This window comes from Loxodonta africana, chromosome 4, assembly GCF_030014295.1.
Source record: "Loxodonta africana isolate mLoxAfr1 chromosome 4, mLoxAfr1.hap2, whole genome shotgun sequence".
In the NCBI taxonomy this organism is placed as follows: domain Eukaryota; kingdom Metazoa; phylum Chordata; class Mammalia; order Proboscidea; family Elephantidae; genus Loxodonta; species Loxodonta africana.
The window spans coordinates 121,160,029-121,181,134 of NC_087345.1; positions in this window are offsets into that span (position 1 = coordinate 121,160,029).

The window sequence follows — 21,106 nt, forward strand, 5'->3', positions numbered from 1 at the left end:
TCCTTGAAATAATTTCTTCATTTGGTCTCCAGAGTATCACACTTAGGATTTCCTTCTATGGTACCCACACCCACCTTAGCCTTTTTTGGTATATTCTTCTTCTCTTACCTCCTCTCTATATTTGAGTTTACTTAGTCCTGGAACTCCTCTTTTTCACACTCCCTGCCCAGTGATTTCACATAATCATTGTTGGGGAAATATAGTTAAGAGTAAAATCTACTCCTGTCCCAAAAAACCTCTCAACAAATACAGAAAAGAAAGAAAAAATTTATTATTAACTAAGCATTGGACCACAATGTGATGCATCACAGGCAATCTGCTAAAGGAGTTGCAAAGACAGAAATGAATCTGGCCCTTTATATAGCTAAGTGGATACAACCTATTACTTTTATATTTTAAGATAAAATTGTTAATTTTCTAATATCTTTATAGCAGAATGCCTGAAATTATGCTATTCTTCTCCCAGAAAATTGGGAGGTAGGGGTGTGATCTTCTTTGATGGTTATGTTCCAAAAGAGACAGTTACCAGGCCCTTGAAGAAACTGCCTTGATTTACATACTTTTCAAAAAGACAGGGAGAGAATTTACAATTACTAGTTATCTGAAGTGAACTCTGAAAGAACTGGAGAGGAGGGCAACCTCTTATATTCTGCAGGCGGGATTAAAATCTTTTATTTTCAATATAAGGAGCCCTGGTGGCACTTGGCTACTAACCAAAATGTCAGCAATTCAAACCCACCAGCAGTTCCATGAGAAAAAAGACCTGGCAATTTGCTCCAGTAAAGATTATAGCCTAGGAAAACGTATGGGGCAGTTCTACTCCATCGTATAGGGTCTATGTGAGTCAGAATCAACTTGATGGCACACAAAAACAACAATATTTTCTATTTGTATTTGTCCTTACACCATATTGTCCTAAATGCCACATTTGAGAGAAATAACTCCTTCCACATTTGTTTCACCAGTTCCAATGCTTCTCTTGAGATCCACATTTGTATGTCTAGCCCTCTGTTCTACTTCACCATGGGATGGATAAGTAATAGGCACTTCAAGCTTAACAAGATCAAAGTAGGCTTCTGGAATCTTCCATGGACCAACCATAGAAATCATACTATTTCCCTGTTTTTTTCTTGGATATCACCAAAAATGCATTAGCAAATCCTGTTAGCTATTGTTGCCTTATATATCTGGACTGTAACCACTTATTTTCTTGACTATGAATACTTTTTTCAAGTCCCATCATTTCTTTTCTAGAAAACAGGAGTATTAACTGGTCTTGCTGCTTCCACTCTCACTCCATCCCCTAAGCTCTATCTTGACACAACAGCCAAAGTAATGTTTTTTAAATATAAATAAAATACCCCCCCTTTGCTTAAAAATTTTCAATAGTTTCCCCTTATATTTAGAATAGAACTCAAATTATTTTCCAAAATTATGAAGCCCTTTATGATTTTCCCTGGATCTCTCTTCAATCTTTTCTCCTACTTCATCTTGACTAGGCAGGATTTACCTCATCTCCTATTATACCTTTTCTTGCTCCCCTATTTATAGTCATAAAAAAAAAAAAATCATAGCAACCTATTTTTTACTAAATATGCTGTGCTTTCCCCCCTCTCCCACAGGCTTTCCATTTTCTGATTTTCTTTCCTACCCAGACTACTTTTCTTCAAAAAAACAATTTCCTGATTCTTTCTCCTTCATATGATTCATTCCTGTTTCTCATATGAGCCTGTGACATGTCATGTGTACCCAAAGGCTCCTGCTGACCATCCTTCTGATTATATATATATATATATCCCTTCTGCCTACCTTGTTAACTCTGAGAATCCATACACAGCTTCATTTTCTTGAAACACCATACGTTCCTGTCATCTATTGCTACAGGTTTTAAAATTACAAGATCTGAAATTAAATTAGTTATTTTCTTGCTTGTTTATCTGTTCATCCCTCTCTTTGGTCTTCAGATTGTTCACCCCTGCTGGTTAGAACATCGCTCAGAAGATCACTGATATTCAAAAAGTATTTTTGAATAAATAAGTGAAGAAATTAAATTTGAGTATATGATAATATAGGTAGTTCCACAGAAAAAATCAGGGATATATTTTCTAACCTGGAGAGAACATGAATGGTGTTATACCTTATGTAGGTATGGAGGTCTCCAAACGCTGTGAGTATCCAAAGAAAAACATTATCTCAAGCTGGAATGACTATAATCTTTTTGCTCAAAAGTGTAATTTGTAAGTTCTTGAAAATTTTGTTAAAGAAGCTGTACAATATGAGAAAAATTAAATGAAAGAAACATTTTGGAGAGGTGTGCAAACATTAAAAGGTAAGAATCTATGAAAATTTATTTAAATTCCACTCTCACTGTATAGTTGTTTTTAATTATTATTTGTAAATATATTTAAGGATTTAAAAGCTACATACTTATTGGTAATGTATTTCAAAAGTAAACACAATTTGAGAAATTATCTTTTGCCAGATAAGATTATCATTGTAAAACATTATCAATATCCCTATTTTCGAGATCATGTGTTTATGATAAAATAATTGTTTTGAAGCAAACTTGATATTCTGAGTTCTTAATTCCTCAGCTTGAGATACTACAACACTAACTGTACCTCCTGCAGTCACTTCTAACTAGTACAGTCTCTCTGTAATAGCTTAATCAATCCCTATATGCTTTAAGTAAACCAGGTTTTTGTGGGTATCCCTGGATAGTGGGTAAAAGACTGGAGAAGTTATTTATCTTATATTCCAAGTATAGTTAAGATCCCCTAAGAGGACTTCCAAATCAAGCCCACTGCTGCCAAGTTGATCCTGACTCATAGAGACCAGGGTGGAGAAAGAGTAACCAAGGTCAGGCTCTTCACCCATTGGTAGACAAAAGAATGAAGCATAGTTTTACCTCTGCACATGACTTTTCTTGCCTGCCCTTTTCAGACAGTTCATCCAACTTTGTTGTTGTTGTTGTTGATCATCTACTGTATGCCAGATGTTGTTCTAGAAATTGGGCATAAACCAAAACCAAACCCACTGCCATCAAGTCGATTCCGACTCATAGCGACCATATAGGTCAGAGTAGAATTGCCCCATTGAGTTTCCAAGGAGTGCCTGGTGAATTTGAACTGCCAACCTCTTGGTTAAGAGCCATAGCACTTAACCACTAAGCCACCTGGGTTTCCAAAAATGGGCATAGACAATATGTAAAGACCAAAACTTCTGTTCTCAATAAACCTCATATTTAAGTGGAAGGAAATTTACAATAAACAAATAAGTGCATAAAACATAATGTAAGTATGATGGGGATAAATGCTATGAAGAAAAATAAAACAGAGTAGGAGTATAGGAAATTATGACAGAAGGCGATAATTTAAAATGTATTGGTAGTGAAAGCTGTGTGAGAAAGACATGAGCAAGGAGTTGAGCGATGCAGGTAACAGAAGTGGAAAGCACCCTACAAACAGCAGGTGAGACTCCATAGGGGGAAGCATGGCTAGGCTATTTGGAATCTGGAAGGACTCTGGCTTTTAATGTGAGTGAGATGAGAAATGGCTGGATTATTTTAATAAAAGGAATGGCATGACCTATATTTTGTTTTAAAAAAATTATTCTTACTACTAAGCTTAGGCAAAATATTGAAGAGAGGAGGAAAGAAGCAGCGATACCGGATAGGAGGCTAATGAAATAGTCTAGGAAAATAAATAATGATGATTTGGATTGGGATGATATAGGAAAGGTGGTGAAAAGTGATTGGGTTCTTAATATATTTTGAAGATAAAACTGGAGAATTTGCTGATGCATTAGATGTGGGGTGTGAGAAAAAAAGGAATTACAGGTTTTGTCAAGATTTTTTGGCCTGAGCACCTGGAAGAACATAGTTCCTAGTTCTGGCAATGAGAAAAATTGCTGGAATGCAGGATAGTATGCTTATGTTTGGGGGGCGGGTGTGGTGAAGGAGGGGGAGGATGGGAAACTGAGGTTAGACTTTTGATATCTATTAGATATCCCATTGAGAGTTGTCATGTAGGTTGTTAGCTATTAAGGCCATGGAATGTCAGAAAATTATTCAGCCTGAAGATACAAATTTGGGAGTTTTCAGCGTATAGATGGAATTTAATGCCACAGTGTGTGAATGCAGAGAGAGAATGGCTCCAAAATGGCTGCATACCAATGTTAAGAGGTCCTAGAGATAAGGAGGAACAAGCAAAGGAGACTCATAAGGAAGAGATTGCTAAGTAAGGTAAAAAGAAATCCAGAAGAGTGGTGTGGTGTCTTCATTTCCAGTGAAGACAGTATTTCAATGAAAAAGAAAGTACCAATTGCATGACATGCTGCTGTAAGTTCATGTAAACAGGGGTCTGAAAATTGACTATTGGATTTAGCATTTTGGACTTATTAACTGCCCCTAGCAAGAGCAATTTTGTTGGGAGGAAAGCCTGATTGGATTGTGCTCCTTAGTGTATTAAAAGAGAGGAACTGGACTGAGAGTTTAGACCACCATTCAGGAGATTTGATGTTAAGTCAGAGAGAAATGAAAATGTAGTAGAATAAGGGGGGGTGGAGTTTTATCCTTTTTTCTTTTTTTAATCCTTGTAATTGTAGAAATTACAGTCCATTTATATGTCAATGTGATTAAGTAGTAATAAAATATTGATGAGTTAAGAAAATGAATGTAGAATTCCTGGAACAATGTAGCTAAATAGGTGTAAAAAATGGAACTAGTGCACAGGTGGAGGAATTGTCCTTAGACAGAAGCATGGACAGTTCATTTAAATTGACAGGAGAGAAGTCAAAGATGAGGGCAGATATACAAGTGTGTGGGCATATGTGACGATGGGGGCTTGTGGAAATCATCTTCTGACTGCCGATTCCTTCTATTTTTGTCAGTGATGTAAAACTACAGTTATCAGTGTAAGTGAGTAAAGTGCAAAGGTGTTGAAGGTTTGAGAAAAGAAAAGGAGATATGGAAAAGTCATTTCTGACTGGGGATTGAAAAAATAAAATGTAATCAAAATGCCAGCCAACACCAATGGCCTGGCAAAATTTAATAGTAATGAATTTTAAGTGAAATAAGCAAGAATTATTGTGTTTTCCTCTCTAGTCGTAATAAGCTGGGTGGGCAAAGACAAGGAACAAGCCAAAAGCTACATTTAAACAGAATCGAAATTTTGTTACATCAATATAGCAAAATAATAATGATATTCTTGGTAAAATTGCTCCTTTTTCTACTTTCCTCTTGTATCTTCCTCACTTCTAAAATTCTCTAGAGAAATTCATAGTTTGAGTTTGTTGTTGGTGTTGTTAGGTGCCATTGAGTTAGTTCCGACACATGGTGGCTCTATGTACAACAGAATGAAACATTTCCTGGACCTGTGCCATCCTCACAATCGTTGCCATCTTTGAGCCCATTGTTGCAGCCACTGTGTCAATCCACCTCATTGAGGGTCTTCCTCTTCTTTACTGACCCTTTACTTTACCAAGCATGATGTCCTTCTTCAGGGACCGATCCCTCCTGATAACATGTCCAAAGTATGTGAGACGTAGTCTCTCCATCTGTCTTCGTCATCTAGTGCTGCTATAACAGATCCAAGTAAAATGAAATCCTTGTCAACTTCAATCTTTTCTCCATTATTCATGATGTTACCACTTTCCTGATTTTAAACCATAGTGTATCCCCTTGTTCTGTTCAAGGGCTGCCTCTTGGTCTAAGTACAGATTCCTCATGAGTGCAATTAAGTGTTCTGGAATTCCCGTTTTTGCAATGTTATCCATAATTGATCCATGCACTCAAAGCCTTTGCATAGTCAATAAAACACAGGTAAACATCTTTCTGATATTCTCTGCTTTCAGCCATGATCCATCTGACATCAGCAATGATATTCTTCCTTCCATGTCCTCTTCTGAATCTGGCTTGAATATCTGGCGGTTACTGTTGATGCACTGCTGCATTAGTTCTTGAACTATCTTTAGCATAATTTTACTTGTGTGTGATACTAATGATATTGTTCAATAATTTCCACATTTTGTTGGATCATCTTTCTTAGGAATGGGTACAAATGTGGATCTCTTCCAGTCAGTTAGCTGTCTTCTAAATTTCTTGGCATAGAAGAGTGAGCACTTCCAGCCTAGCATCCATTTATTGAAATATCTCAATTGGTATTCTGTCAATTCCTTGATTTTTTTCAATGCCTTCAGTGTAGTTTGGACTTCTTCCTTTGGTACCATTGGTTCTTGATCACATGCTAACTCCTGAAATGGTTGAACATTGAACAATTCTCTTTGGTGCAGTGACTCTGTACATTCCTTCCACATTTTTTTTTTTTTATTTGATCCTTCCTGCATCATTCAATATTTTGCCCATACAATCTTTCAATATTGCAACTCGGAGCTTGAAAATTTTCTTTAGTTCTTTCAACTTGAGAAATGCTGAGTGTGTTCTTCCCTTTTGGTTTTCTAATTCCAGATCTTTGCACGTTTTGTTATTGAGGGTTTAACGTCTGCTAAATAATTTGGGGTGAAAATGCAGATCAATTTCCCAGTATATAAATCCAGATTATTTCAGGGAAAGCAATATCAGGGAAGGAAACTCTTCCTCTTTGAAACATCTTATTTTATCTAGCTTGAAACATAACAAGAAATGTTAAGTACTCGTCCCTTAAGTTTTATGCTCAGATACTAACACTCTTTATAACTCCCACACCTGACAAGCAATTCAAATTACCATCATTGTAATTATCACTAGCCAAATAAACTTATCTGAGGAGGGAAAAACAAATTGTTAAATTTTGGTTTAGCACACAAAACAAATTAATTTGGCAATGAATTGAAGATCTGCCAATCTTTTAGCTAGCTATCTCCAAGTCAAAAGCTATGTCTGCCAAGGGCAACTGCAACACCAAGTTAATTACCTCACAATGAAAACCTGAGTTTGAACCAAGTAGAGCTTCATCAGTGTTGTAGGACACTAGGCCAGAAGGAACCCAAAAGTAGTAGAGAAGAGGTGACAGAGAGAAGAAATGGAAACATTTCCTTTCTCTCTCTCTCTCTTTTTTTCCCCCTTGATGGAAGATCATGTAAATAATAATTCCTTAGGGTTTGGCCCAACATCTTGAAAACAGCAGCAACAATATTATTACAGAAAGAAGTGTTTGCTTATTACATTTAGTATTTCCTTAGGCAGGCATTCTTTCACATTTTGTTACTCTCTGAGCTTTGTTATGAGCCAAAGTCAAGGCTATATTCCCAATAGGCTAAAACGTCATTCTTGGGCCTCCTCTGATGTTACTCCTCTGTTAAATATAAAGAGCAGCTTAATATGCCCAGGTTAGGACTAAGGTGCACCTATCATAAGTCATAGTATTTTCAATCCCTCACATACATGCAAAAGTTGGACAATGAATAAGGAAGACCAAAGAAGAATTGATGCCTTTGAATTATGGTGTTGGCAAAGAATATTGAATATACCATGGACTTCCAGAAGAACAAATAAATCTGTCTTGGAAGAAGTACAGCCAGAATGCTCCTTAGAAACAAGGACGGCGAGACTTCATCTCACATACTTTGGACATGTTATCAGGAGGAATCAGCACCTGGAGAAGGACATCATGCTTGGTAAGGTAGAGAGTCAGCGAAGAAGAAGAAGACCATCGACAAGATGTGGCTGCACAATGGGGCTCAAACATAGCAACGATTGTGAGGGTGGCTTAGGACTAGGCAGTGTTTTGTTCTGTTGTGCCTGGGATCAATATGAGTCAGAACCAACCTGATAGTCTCTAACAACACCACCACCAATGACAATGACAGGTAAACACATCCTTATTATTATAAGGAAAGATAGGCCAGGGAAAAGGTTTAATTACTACCAAGCAACTCATGTCAGTAGTAGTACCATTTTCCTTCAGCTCCAAGTTTAAAACAGAGTGTGTATACATATGTGTGGTTTATGTATTTGGAATAAATTTTCAGATATGAAGCAAAAACAGAAAAATATACATTAGCTAAAATTTCCTCTAAGCATTTAGGAGGAAGAGTGGAAGGGCTTTATATCAGCTGGTGGGTTTTTGGAACAAATTATGAACAACACAAAAGCTGAGCAAACACACAAAGTTATGTCATTGTCAAAGGACTCTGCCTTTAATTATCGATAGCTTGGACTTCTGCTACTAACATAGAAAATTAAAAAAGAAAAGAAAAATAATGTGTTAAAATGAATTATTGACATAGCACATTATACTTTTTTAAATAAAAACCTTATTTCTAATTGAAAATTGGCGCATTGCCACTAACTAGACTGGACTTCAAAAGCAACAGCTGGGAAAGCATCTTTTTAGCTCTTAATTGCTGTAACAGGTAAACCAGCTTTTTCCCCCTTCATAAGGCCTTGTCTAGCTGAGAATGAGATCAAAGTACAAGACGTGGGAAAAGAAATTATGGTCTAGACCATAAGTTTAGAATCTTATAAAGTGTCACAGAAGCCTCAAAGAATAAACTTATACCAGACTTTTTTTCTTTACATAGATTCAGATTATGAAGAATCATGCTGAGCAGTTAGAATGAGATTGGGGACATATTTTACCCAAACAAAATTGCAAAAGAAAATGATGTAATATGAGTTCACTTCTCCTCTGAATACCAGGTAAACAGGCACAGGGAAAAGGCAAGGGGAGAGGATTTCATTTCACTTCCCTAGTTCTTGGTTCCAGGGTTGCCTGTTACTCTTCTTAACCTGTTTTATATAATTGTGATTCTAAGATTTCCTTCTTCAGCACTAAGGAACCTTGTAAGAAATAGCACAGGGCCAAGGTGAGAACTTGTTAATCTCTTCTGTGGAAGAACAAGTAGCTTTGAGAGTCATTTCTTTTCCAATACTGGGAATGGAGTTGCTAATCAAAGAAGAGAAAAAGAATATTATTCTTTCCGTATAAAATTAAAGAGAGCTATCCTTCAAAGCTTTACAGGTATATAACAGTTTATTGTCCTCAAAAAAGACTGGAAAATCGTATATATAACATCATATTATGTATATACATATGTACATGTACATATACATACATTATATATATATATATATATATATATATATATATATATATATATATAAAAACCTGTTGTCCATTGAGTCAATTACAACTCACAGCGACCCTATAGGACAGAGTAGAACTGCCCCATAGTGTTTCCAAGGAGTAACTGGTGAATTCAAACTGCCCCCTTTTGGTTAGCAGCTGAGCTCTTAACCACTGTGCCACCAGGACTCCATGTATATATATATATATTTTTTTTTCTAATCTTTTTGTGGGCAATATTAATTTATTCTATTCCATTGGACCCAATGTTAGACACTTTTCCAAATGAGTCAATATTTACTAATTAATCAACACATTAATAAATAATTTCCTTACTTCAAATTAGAAAACACACTGCATTTTAAAATAAATAGAATGACTTGATTTGTAAACTTTCACTTAAAGCACAATAAAAATTGTAAAAAAAAATTAATTAATAGAATGATCTCTTAGATGATAGTACTTTTCTCTCTTATGAATTACCTTGACACTCGATGTAATTCAAAGAAAGAAATCCATCCTGGAAAGTTCCAATATAGAAACACATTATAATACATATCTTTGTAATACAACTCATAGCATTCTAGTAGTGTTTTGGAAGGTACCTTAGTGAAATAGTTCTACAGGGAACTAGAAGTGACACTGTTTAACCCGTTGGCATTGAGTGGATTCCAACTCACAGCACCCCTATACAACACAGTAAAGCTGCCCAGCAATGTTTCCAAGGAGCAGCTGATAGATTCGAATTGCTGACCATTTGGTTAGTAGCCAAGCTCTTAACCACTATTCCACCAGGACTCCTGACACTGTCTAGAGGGTAGGAAATTTAACGTGATGCTGTGGAAAAAAGAAACAAACAAAAAAAGCCTCCTTTTTTTCTCTTTAAATCAAAGCACCAAGGCAGCCTGACACAACCAGAATAGCAGACAGGTGGAGGCAGAGCCAAGATGGTGGAATAGACGCTTCCGTTGAGCCCTCTTTACAACAAAGACCTGAAAAAACAAGTGAAATGAGTATATTTGTGACAAGCTGGGAGCCCTGAGCATCAAAGTCAAGCTTAGACAATGAACTGAGGGGTAGGGGGAGGAAGAGGCCGTTCAGAAGTGGAGAGGAGTTACAAGACCTGAGTCGTGGGGAGCCCTCAGACACCATTCCTGGAGCAGCGGTGGTGGTGGTGGCAGCGGTGGGCTGGTACTAGCGTTCCGCTGCAGTTTCCTCAGGGAGAAGCAGCCAGCCACACAGCCCACTCACACCTCCGGAACCTGAGGAGAATGGCACTCTCGGCAAAAGCTAAGTACTTGCGTATATTATACTGCGCCTCCCCCCACCCCCAAGCCAGCTTCAGCAGCTGAATCCCTGGGCCTGAGATAGACCCTGGTGAGAACCTAGAGCCAACCTCCCCGCCTTGGGGAAGGAAAAAATTTGCAACTGGGGGAAAAGATAATTTGCTAGCTCCATTAACTGGGGGAGCTCAGGACAGAAGCGGCTCCTATCCAGGCATAAACCACCCGTGGACCTTGAGCACCTTTACCTTCTGCATGGACCTGTGTGGGCCTATTTCGGGAGAATAGGCCCTTGTTGGCAAACTCCAACCATTTCAGTGGTGCAGTGGAGAGGTGGGTGTTTGAAGTTTGATATTGCTTTGCCTATTAAACAAGGTTCTCACCTACCCACAACAGGGACCTAAGGACTGGTAGCTCCACTCAGGTCACCCAGCCAACCACCACAGTGGTCCAACAATAACTGGTACCTCCCAGTCCTTACAACCAAAAACTTTGGGTGCCCATGGTCCCTCTGCAGAACCCACCCACTAGCACGCTCTAGGGAACAGAGATGCATTTTTCTCAGAGACACTTGGGGGTTGGTTCTCAGCCCCCTGTCTTGTTCAGAGTGTGACCCCCTGCTGCAATCAGATACCAGTATGTATGCCAATCATCCCTACCCCTCTAAGACTGTAGGACAGAGCCTGTACCACACACTTGATATCACCTACCTGGAAACCTGAGCCGAATTCATGCAAGAAAACTGAATGGACTCCTAGACTGATACACCTGATAACAGCCCTAGCCAGCTGGGGACAGGACACCAGAGATCGAAGGCAAAAATAATCAAGCTGGCTCACTCAAGCAACCCACAGGGGTATACCAAAACAAAACAAAGCAAGCATAAACTAATACAATAACTTATAGGTGGCTCGGAGACAACAGTCAATATCAAGTCACATACAGAAACAGGCCATGATCACCTCAACAGGCTCTCAAAACAAAGAATCCAGAGATCTTGCAGATGACAGTGCATTCCTGGAATTACCAGATGCAGAATACAAAAGTGTAATATACAGAACCCTTCAAGACATCAGGAAGAAAATGAGGCAATATGCAGAACAAGCCAAGGAACACACAGATAAAGCAACTGAAGGACTCAGAAAGATTATTCAGGAACATAATGAAAAGTTTAAAAAGCTGGAAAAATCCATAGACAGACAGCAATCAGAAATTCAGAAGATTAACAATAAAATTACAGAATTAGATAACTCAATAGAAAGTCAGAGGAGAAGAATTGAGAAAGTAGAAGCTAGAATTTCTGAACTCGAAGATAAATCACTTGGCACTAATATATTTGAAGAAAAATCGGACAAAAGAATTTAAAAAATGAAGAAACCTTAAGAATCATGTGGGACTCTATCAAGAGAAATAACCTACGAGTGATTGGAGTACAAGAACAGGGAGGGATAGCAGAAAATACAGAGAAAGTTGTTCAGGATTTGTTGGCAGGAAACTTTCCTGATATTGTGAAAGATGAGAAGATATCTATCCAAGATGCTCATCGAACTCCACATAAGGTAGATCTGAAAAGAAAGTCACCAAGACATATTATAATCAAGCTTGCCAAAACCAAAGATAAAGAGACAATTATAAGTGCAGCGAGGGATAAAAGTCACCTACAAAGGAGAGCCAATAAGAATAAGCTCGGACTACTTGGCAGAAACCATGCAGGCAAGAAGGCAATGGGAAGACATATTTAAAAATTTGAAGGAAAAAAATTGCCTGCTAAGAATCATATATCCATCAAAACTGTCTCTTAAATATGAAGACGAAATTAAGACATTTCCAGATAAACACAAGTTGAGGGAATTCATCAAAACCAAACCAAAACTACAAGAAATACTAAAGGGAGTTCTTTGGTTAGAAAATCCATAATATCAGGTATCAACCCAAGACTAGAACACTAGGCAGGGCAATCAGAAGTCAACCCAGACAGGGAAATCCAAAAAAAAAAAGCAAGATTAAAAAAAAAAAAAAAGCCCAACACAGGGTAACAGCAATGTTATTATATAAAAGAAGACAACATTAAAATAAAAAAGAGGGACTAACAAATGTAAACATACACCTTACATATGGAGAGGAAGATATGGCGATGCAAAGAAATAAAGGTTAGTTTTAAATTTAGAAAAATAGGGGTAAATAATAAGGTAACCACAAAGGAGACAAACTATCCTACTCATCAAAATAAAATACAACAGAAAAATACAGACTCAGCAGAAACAAAACCAACAGCAACAAATATGAGGAAAGGACAATGTATAAAGAAAATCTACTCAGCACATAAAATCAAGTGGGAAAAAGAAACTGTCAACACAGAAAAAAAGACATCAAAATGTTAGCACTAAATTCGTAAAAAAAAACCTATCCATAATTACCCTGAATGTAAATGGACTAAATGCACCGATAAAGAGACAGAGAATGGCAGAATGGATTCAAAAACAAGATCAGTCTATATGCTGCCTACAAGAGACACACCTTAGAGACACAAACAAACTAAAACTCAAAGGATGGAAAAAATACATCAAGCAAACAACAAACAAAAAAGAGCAGAAGTGGCAATATTAATTTCTGACAAAATAGATTTTAAAGTTAAATCCATCAGAAAGGATAAGGAAGGACATTATATAATGATTAAAGGGACAATACGCCAAGATATAACCATATTAAATATTTATGCACCCAATGACAGAGCTGCAAGATACATAAAACAAACTCTATCACCATTGGAAAGTGAGATAGACAGCTACACAATAATAGTAGGACACTTTAACACACCACTTTCGGTGAAGGACGGGATGTCCAGAAAGAAGCTCAAAACAGACACAGAAGATCTAAATGCCACAATCAACCAACTTGACCTCGTAGACATATACAGAACACTCCACCCAACTGCAACCAACTATATTTTCTTTTCTAGTGCACATAGAACATTCTCTAGAATAGACCACATATTAGATCATAAAGCAAGCCTGAGCAGAATCCAAAACAATGAAATATTACAAAGCATCTTCTCTGACCATAAGGCCATAAAAGTAGAAATCAATAACAGGAAAAGCAGGGAAAAGAAATCAAACACTTGGAATCTAAGCAATACCCTGCTCAAAAAAGACTGGATTATAGAAGACATTAAGGATGGAATAAAGAAATCCATAGAATCCAATGAGAATGAAAACACTTCCTATCAGAACCTTTGGGACACAGCAAAAGCGGTGCTCAGAAGCCAATTTATGTCAATAAATGCACACATCCAAAAAGAAGAAAGGGCCAAAATCAAAGAACTATCCCTAGAACTTGAACAAATAGAAAGAGAGCAACAAAAGAAACCCACAGGCACCAGAAGAAAACATATAAAAATTAGAGCAGAACTAAATGAAATAGGAAACAGAAAAACAATTGAAAGAATTAACAAGACCAAAAGCTGTTTTTTTTGAAAAACTCAACAAAATTGATAAACTACTGGCCAAGGTGACAAAAGAAAAACAGGAGAGGAAGCAAACAACCTGAATAAGAAATGAGATGGGCGATATTACAACAGACCCAACTGAAATTAAAAGAATCATATCGGATTACTATGAAAAACTATACTCAAATTTGAAAACCTGGAAGAAATGGATGAATTCCTACAAACACACTACCTACCTAAACTAACACAAACAGAGGTAGAACAACCAAATAGACCCATAACAAAGAAGAGATTGAAAAGGTAATCAAAAAACTCCCAACCAAAAAAAAAGCCCTGGTCCGGATGGCTTCACTGCACAGTTCTACCAAACTTTCAGAGAAGAGTTAACACCACTACTACTAAAGGTATTTCAGAGCATAGAAAAGGATGGAATACTACCAAACTCATTCTATGAAACCACCATATCCCTGATACCAAAACCAGGTAAAGACACCACAAGAAAAGAAAATTATAGACCTATATCCCTCATGAACATAGATGCAAAAATCCTCAACAAAATTCCAGCCAATAGAATACAACAACATATCAAAAAAATAATTCACCATGACCAGGTGGGATTCATACCAGGCATGCAGGAATGGTTCAACATTAGAAAAACAATTAATGTAATCCACCACATAAATAAAACAAAAGACAAGAATCACATGATTTTATCAATTGATGCAGAAAAGGCATTTGACAAAGTTCAACACTCACTCATGATAAAAAACTCTCAGCAAAATAGGAATAGAAGGAAAATTTCTCGACATAATAAAGGGCATTTATTAAAAGCCAACAGCCACCACCACCCTATATGGAGAGACCCTGAAAATATTCCCACTGAGATCCAGAACCAGACAAGGATGCCCTTTATCACCCCTCTTATTCAACATTGTGCTGGAAGTCCTAGCCGGAGCATTTAGGCTAGATAAAGAAATTACAGGCATCCAGATTGTCAAGGAAGAAGTAAAATTATCTCTATTTGCAGATGACATGGTCTTATACACAGAAAACCCTAAGGAATCCTCAAGAAAACTACTGAAACTAATAGAAGAATTCAGCAGAGTATCGGGATACAAGATAAACATACAAAAATCAGTTGGATTCCTCTACATCAACAAAAAGAACATTGAAGAGGAAATCACCAAATCAATGCCATTTACAGTGGCTCCCAAGAAGAAGATAAAATACTTAGGAATAGATCTTACCAGAGATGTAAAAGACTTATACAAAGAAAACTACAGTACACTTCTGCAAAAAACCAAAAGAGACTTACATAAGTGGAAGAACTTACCTTGCTCGTAGATAAGACGACTTAACATTATAAAAATGTCTATTCTACCAAAAGCGATCTATACATTTAATGCAATTCTGATCCAAATCCCAACGACATTTTTTAATGAGATGGAGAAACAAATCACCAGTTTCATATGGAAGGGAAAGAGGCCTCGGATAAATAAGGCATTACTGAAAAAGAAGAACAAAGTGGAAGGCCTTACTTTACCTAATTTTAGAACCTATTATACCACCATAGTAGTCAAAACAGCCTGGTACTGGTACAATAACAGATATATGGACCAATGGAACAGAATTGAGAATCCAGACATTAAAGTCATCCACATATGAGCAGTTGATATTTGACAAAGGTCCCAAAACAGTTCAATGGGGAAAAGACACTCTTTTTAACAAATGGTGCTGGCATAACTGGATAGCCATCGGCAAAAAAATGAAACAAGACCCATACCTCACTCCATGCACAAAAACTAACTCAAAATGGACCAAAGACCTAAATATAAAATCTAAAATGATAAAGATCATGGAAGAAAAAATAGGGACAACTTTAGGAACCCTTACACATGGCATAAACAGTATACAAAACATTATAAAGAATTTAGAAGAAAAACTAGATAACTGGGAGCTCCTAAAAATCAAACACCTATGCTCATCCAAAGACTTCACCAAGAGTAAAAAGATTACCTGCAGACTGGGAAAAGTTTTTAGCTATGACATTTCTGATCAGCACCTGATCTCTAAAATCTAAGTGATACTGCAAAAACTCAACTGCAAAAAGACAAATGACCCAATTAAAAAAATGGGCAGAAGATATGAATAGACACTTCACTAAAGATGACATTCAGGTAGCTAACAGATATATGAGGAAATGTTCATGATCATTAGCCATTAGAGAAATGCAGATCAAAACTACAACGAGATTTCATCTCACTCCAACAAGGCTGGAATTAATTTAAAAAAAAAAAAAACACACGAAATAATAAATATTGGAGAGGCTGTGGAGAGATTGGAACACTTCTACACTGCTGGTGAGAATGTCAAATGGTACAACCAGTTTGGAAATCAGTTTGGCGCTTCCTTAAAAAGCTAGAAATAGAACTACCATATGATCCAGCAATCCCATTCCTTGGAATATATCCTAGAGAAATAAGAGCCTTTACACATACAGATGTATATGTACACCCATGTTTATTGCAGCACTGTTTACAATAGCAAAAAGATGGAAGCAACCAAGGTGCCCATTAACGGATGAATGGATAAAGAAATTATGGTATTTTCACACAATGGAATACTAAAAAAAAATGGAATACTACACATCGATAAAGAACAGCGAGGAATCTGTGAAACATTTCATAACATGGAGGAATCTGGAAGGCATTATGCTGAATGAAATTAGTCAGTTGCAAAAGGACAAATAGTGTATAAGACCACTATTAGAAGAACTGGAGAAATAGTTTAAACCCAGAGGAAAACATTCTTTTGTGATTACGAGAGGGAGGGGGGAGAGAGGGTGGGAGAGGGGTATTCACTAACTAGATAGTAGATAAGAACTACCTTAGGTGAAGGGAAAGACAGCACACAATACAGGGGAGGTCAGCACAACTGGACTAAACCAAAAGCAAGGAAGTTTCCTGAATAAACTGAATGCTTCAAAGGCCAGTGTAGCAGGGGCAGGGGCCTGGGGACCATGGTTTCAGGGGACATCTAAGTCAATTGACATAATAAAATCTATTAAGAAAACATTCTGCATCCCACTTTGAAGAGTGGTGCCTGGGGTCTTAAATGCTAGCAAGCAGCCATCTAAGATGCATCAATTGGTCTCAATCCACATGGATCAAAGGGGAATGAAGAATACCAAGAACACAAGGTGATTATGAGTCCAAGAGACAGAAAGGGCCACATGAACCAGCAACTACATCATCCTGAGACCAGAAGAACTAGATGGTGCCCAGCTACAAACGATGACTGCCCTGACAGGGAACACAACAGAGAACCCCTGAGGGAGCAGGAGAGCAGTGGGATGCAGACCCCAAATTCTCATAAGGCCAGACTTAATGGTCTGACTGAGACTAGAAGGACCCCGGTGGTCATGGCCCCCAAGCCTTCCGTTGCCCCAGGACAGGAGCTATACCCGAAGCCAACTCTTCAGACATGGATTGGACTGGATAATGGGTTGGAGAGGGATGCTGGTGAGGAATGAGCTTCTTGGATCAGGTGGACACTTGAGACTACATTGGTATCTCCTGCCTGGAGGGGAGATGAGAGGGTGGAGGGGGTTAGAAGCTGGCAGAATGGACATGAAAACAGAGAGTGGAGGGAGAGAGCAGGCTCTCTCATTACGGGGAGTGTAATCGGCAGTGTGTAGCAAGGTGTATATGGGTTTTTGTGTGAGAGACTGATTTGATTTGTAAACTTTCACTTAAAGCACAATAAAAATTATTAAAAAAAAAATAGCAGACAATAACTGATGCACATACAGATAGATCCTAGCGCTGTGAAAGCTGCTCACGTGGAGGAGGGCAATACACTGTGCAGAAGGTGTGCTGTATTATTGAGAATTCCCTAATAATTCAGCCATCATAAGGTAGGTCAGATATTAAGATATCAAGAATGTGGAAATAGAGGAGAAGGGAGGTGCTATTGGGTTGCTGTAATGACCATGGTTTATTGGAAGCACTAACATGGCTGCTTTTAGATATTCACAGGAAGCCTGGGAGCAAGTAACGGACTAATTCTTATATCACTGCACTGGCAAGTCTTATATGAGGAAACAAAAATAATTTAAGCTAGCACGCTCATCCATGTTAAAAAAAATGACAGGGCATCCAATATTATGCTAGATTTGACATAATTGCTGTATAACTTCGGGCAGATTACGTTGTCTCAATGACATCATCTTTGGAATCAGGAATTTGAACTAAGGGGTAGCTGTGGTTGCTTTTAGGTCACATTTCTTATATTTGTACTTTTCTTCAAAAACTGAGTACCCTCTTTCCAGTCTAATATGAACTTGAATGAACCTCAAGAAGCAAACTTTTTCAGATGATACTGATAAAACAAGTAGAAAGATATCTTTACACAAGTTAACTTTTTTATCTTCCAACATTCTTTTAAATCATCTAGTTACAAGTCATATAAGCAGTGATACATTTGGCTTGTGTTTGGTTTGCTGTGTGGTACCTATTTACCCAGTGAAGAATTTAAAAGAAAGAAAGTAGTGTGGTTTAAAAAAAAAAAAAAAAAAAGGAAAAAAAAATCGACTCTGTGTTCAGGGAGAATTCTATTTGAATTTGGAAATTTTATTTGGGATTTGAATTTCTCTGCTGTTTCTTACTAGCCATGTGGCTTTAGATAAATAAGTCAATCTACCTGTATCTCAGTTTCCTCATCTAAAAATTAGGATTAATAGTGACATCACAGAGCCGTTGAAATGTTAAATTAGATTTGTGGAAAACACGTGGCACATAATAGTTACAGCTCATTATATGTTCTTTCTCCCCTTTGCCCTCAACATTTATGAAATCAAGTAAGGTTAGATATGTTGCCAACAAATACTAACAATAATCTATAATCAATAAATAAAAGATGTATCTCGGTATTAAATTCATTGCATATTTTAAATTCTCCCATCTCATTTCTCTTTATTCTTCTATTGTGAGCAGGTTAACAAGTCATGCAGTCGTAGATGCTAAGTATTCATTGTCCAAAATGCTTCTTCAAGAAAACGACTCACTCTAAAGGTAAAAAAATAAAATAAAATAAAAAAGCCAAACACAACCTCCTACTCCTCAAAAAAAAAAAAAAAAAAAAAAATCTTGGTTAGTTGTTCAAATATCAGCTAATTTAAACGTAAGCTTTTTTTTTTTTTTCCTTATCTGAGTGCCAGAACTACACAATGCTAGAGAAATAATTCTTAATCCACACAGGGATGACCCAGGGGCTTGTATGTTAAGTCGGCATTATAAAACAAGAAGATATTCTGGATAAGACCCTCGCGGAGGAATTGTTTTTATGCTACCTACAGCTACCTGTTAAGGGTTTCTGCAAAGCAGTGCTAAAATATTAGCAGTTTTTCACTTGAGAGAAAATGAACACACTGAGGAAGGGAAAAAAAATTTTTTTTTCTAAGGTGCTGTTGTCTGCTTTTTAAAATTGTCTACACCCTGAAAAACTGGATTGAGATGACTTCTGACTGCTGTGCAAAGACATAACCATACCCTCCCCCAAGTAAGTCAGATACGTAAAGCTGTGGTGATGAGAGTTTGTATCCCTAACACATTCTTCCCCAGGTTAACTTGCTAGGTTAATTCATCCCTAGGTGCTCATTCTTAAACTTCCTTTAATTGGCAAATGAGAGATGCTTCAGCAGACAGGCAGGCTGCAGATACCCTAAAGACAACAAAAGGGGAAAAGTTAACAAGGGGTTCTGAGACACTGCGACAAGGGTGACAAGGTTTGTTAAGCAAAAATAAAGGGAAGAGCATTGCAGGAGGTATTACGGATTGGCAGCCTTTTCAGAAAGGTCAGCAGCTTCCTTTTATAATTGCTTCCATTCATTTCAGTACAGTTTGCTGGAACACTCTAAGGCCAGAATGCTGTCGAAAGACACACAGTAACTTCCTTTTCTGTTGGCAGTATCTCTTTCGTGCAGAATAACTTTTCTCTTAGGATAAACATAAAGAAAAATCACAAATAAGGAAATTATATTTTAAATATTTGGGTTAAAATTCTCTTGTAAGCCTTGAGTAAATTTTGTCTGATTGTTTGGAGAAAACCAGAAGATGACTTTGGTCCACAGTAAAATTCACTTTTTAAAAAATATATATTATTAAGCACCTAAAACACTTTTGTGCAGCAGCACAGATATCTCATTATTTGGCACATTAAAGGGCCAAATATTAAAGAATAAAATTTCAGGAATATATGTAATTCCCTGATGCTTTTTTTTTTTTTTTTTTTAAAGCCAGCTTGATCTTTCTATTTTTTCCCAGTTAGCAAACTCAATCTAACTCAAGTTAACCTCAGACTGAACTATTGGGAACAATTTCTAATATACAAGTTCCTAAATTTTCAAATAAACTTGGATTTTTTATTTAAAATGTGTACTTCTAACACCACCATCCCCAATTCAAATATAGGGGTTTTGGGATAAGGATCACAAATCTGCATTTATACAATTATCCTGTCTCTGAGGAGATTTTGTTGCAGAGGTTTCCCAGACAATTAGAGAAGCTATGTATAAAATCTCAAAAGATCAAAGAAAAAATCAATTTAAAAGGGAAGGTTTTTTTTTTTTTTTCCTCTTTTGTAAATCCCTGAGCCTAATGCTATTTGGCAATAAAACCAAAAACCAAACCCACTGTCGTCAAGTCGATTCCGACTCATAGTGACCCCATAGGACAGAGTAGAACTGCCCCATAGAGTTTCCAAGGAGCGCCTGGTGGATTTGAACTGCTGACCTTTTGGTTAGCAGTCACAGCACTTAACCACTACGCCACCAGGGGAATAGTATTCCTTTATTTTGTGTAGGTGTGTTCATGTATTTCATTCCAACTCATGGAACCTCACGTGCACCAGGGTAGACCTGTGCTCCATAGGCTGTTCGATGGCTGATTTTTCAGAAGCAGATCTCCAGGAATTCCTTCTGAGGCACATCTGGGTAGACTGTAACCTTCCACATTTCCTTTAGCAGTGTTATCATTGTCCCACCCAGGGACTCCTGTTTTTGCTAAGTTCCTTCTAAGTTACTACAGTACCTGTTACATAATCTTACCAGTCCTGGGCATGTTTACCGAAGCAACTGAGACACTACCATGGCTGCTGAAGAATTAAAAAAAAAAAAGAAGTTTAATTTCATAGGAAAGAAATTTAAAAAGACATATGCTAAATATAAAACTCTTCTGTTTTCTTTAAGATCTTTAACAAAAGGGGAAAAATATAATTTATAAATATTTAGTAATTTTTCATAAAAATAAAATTTG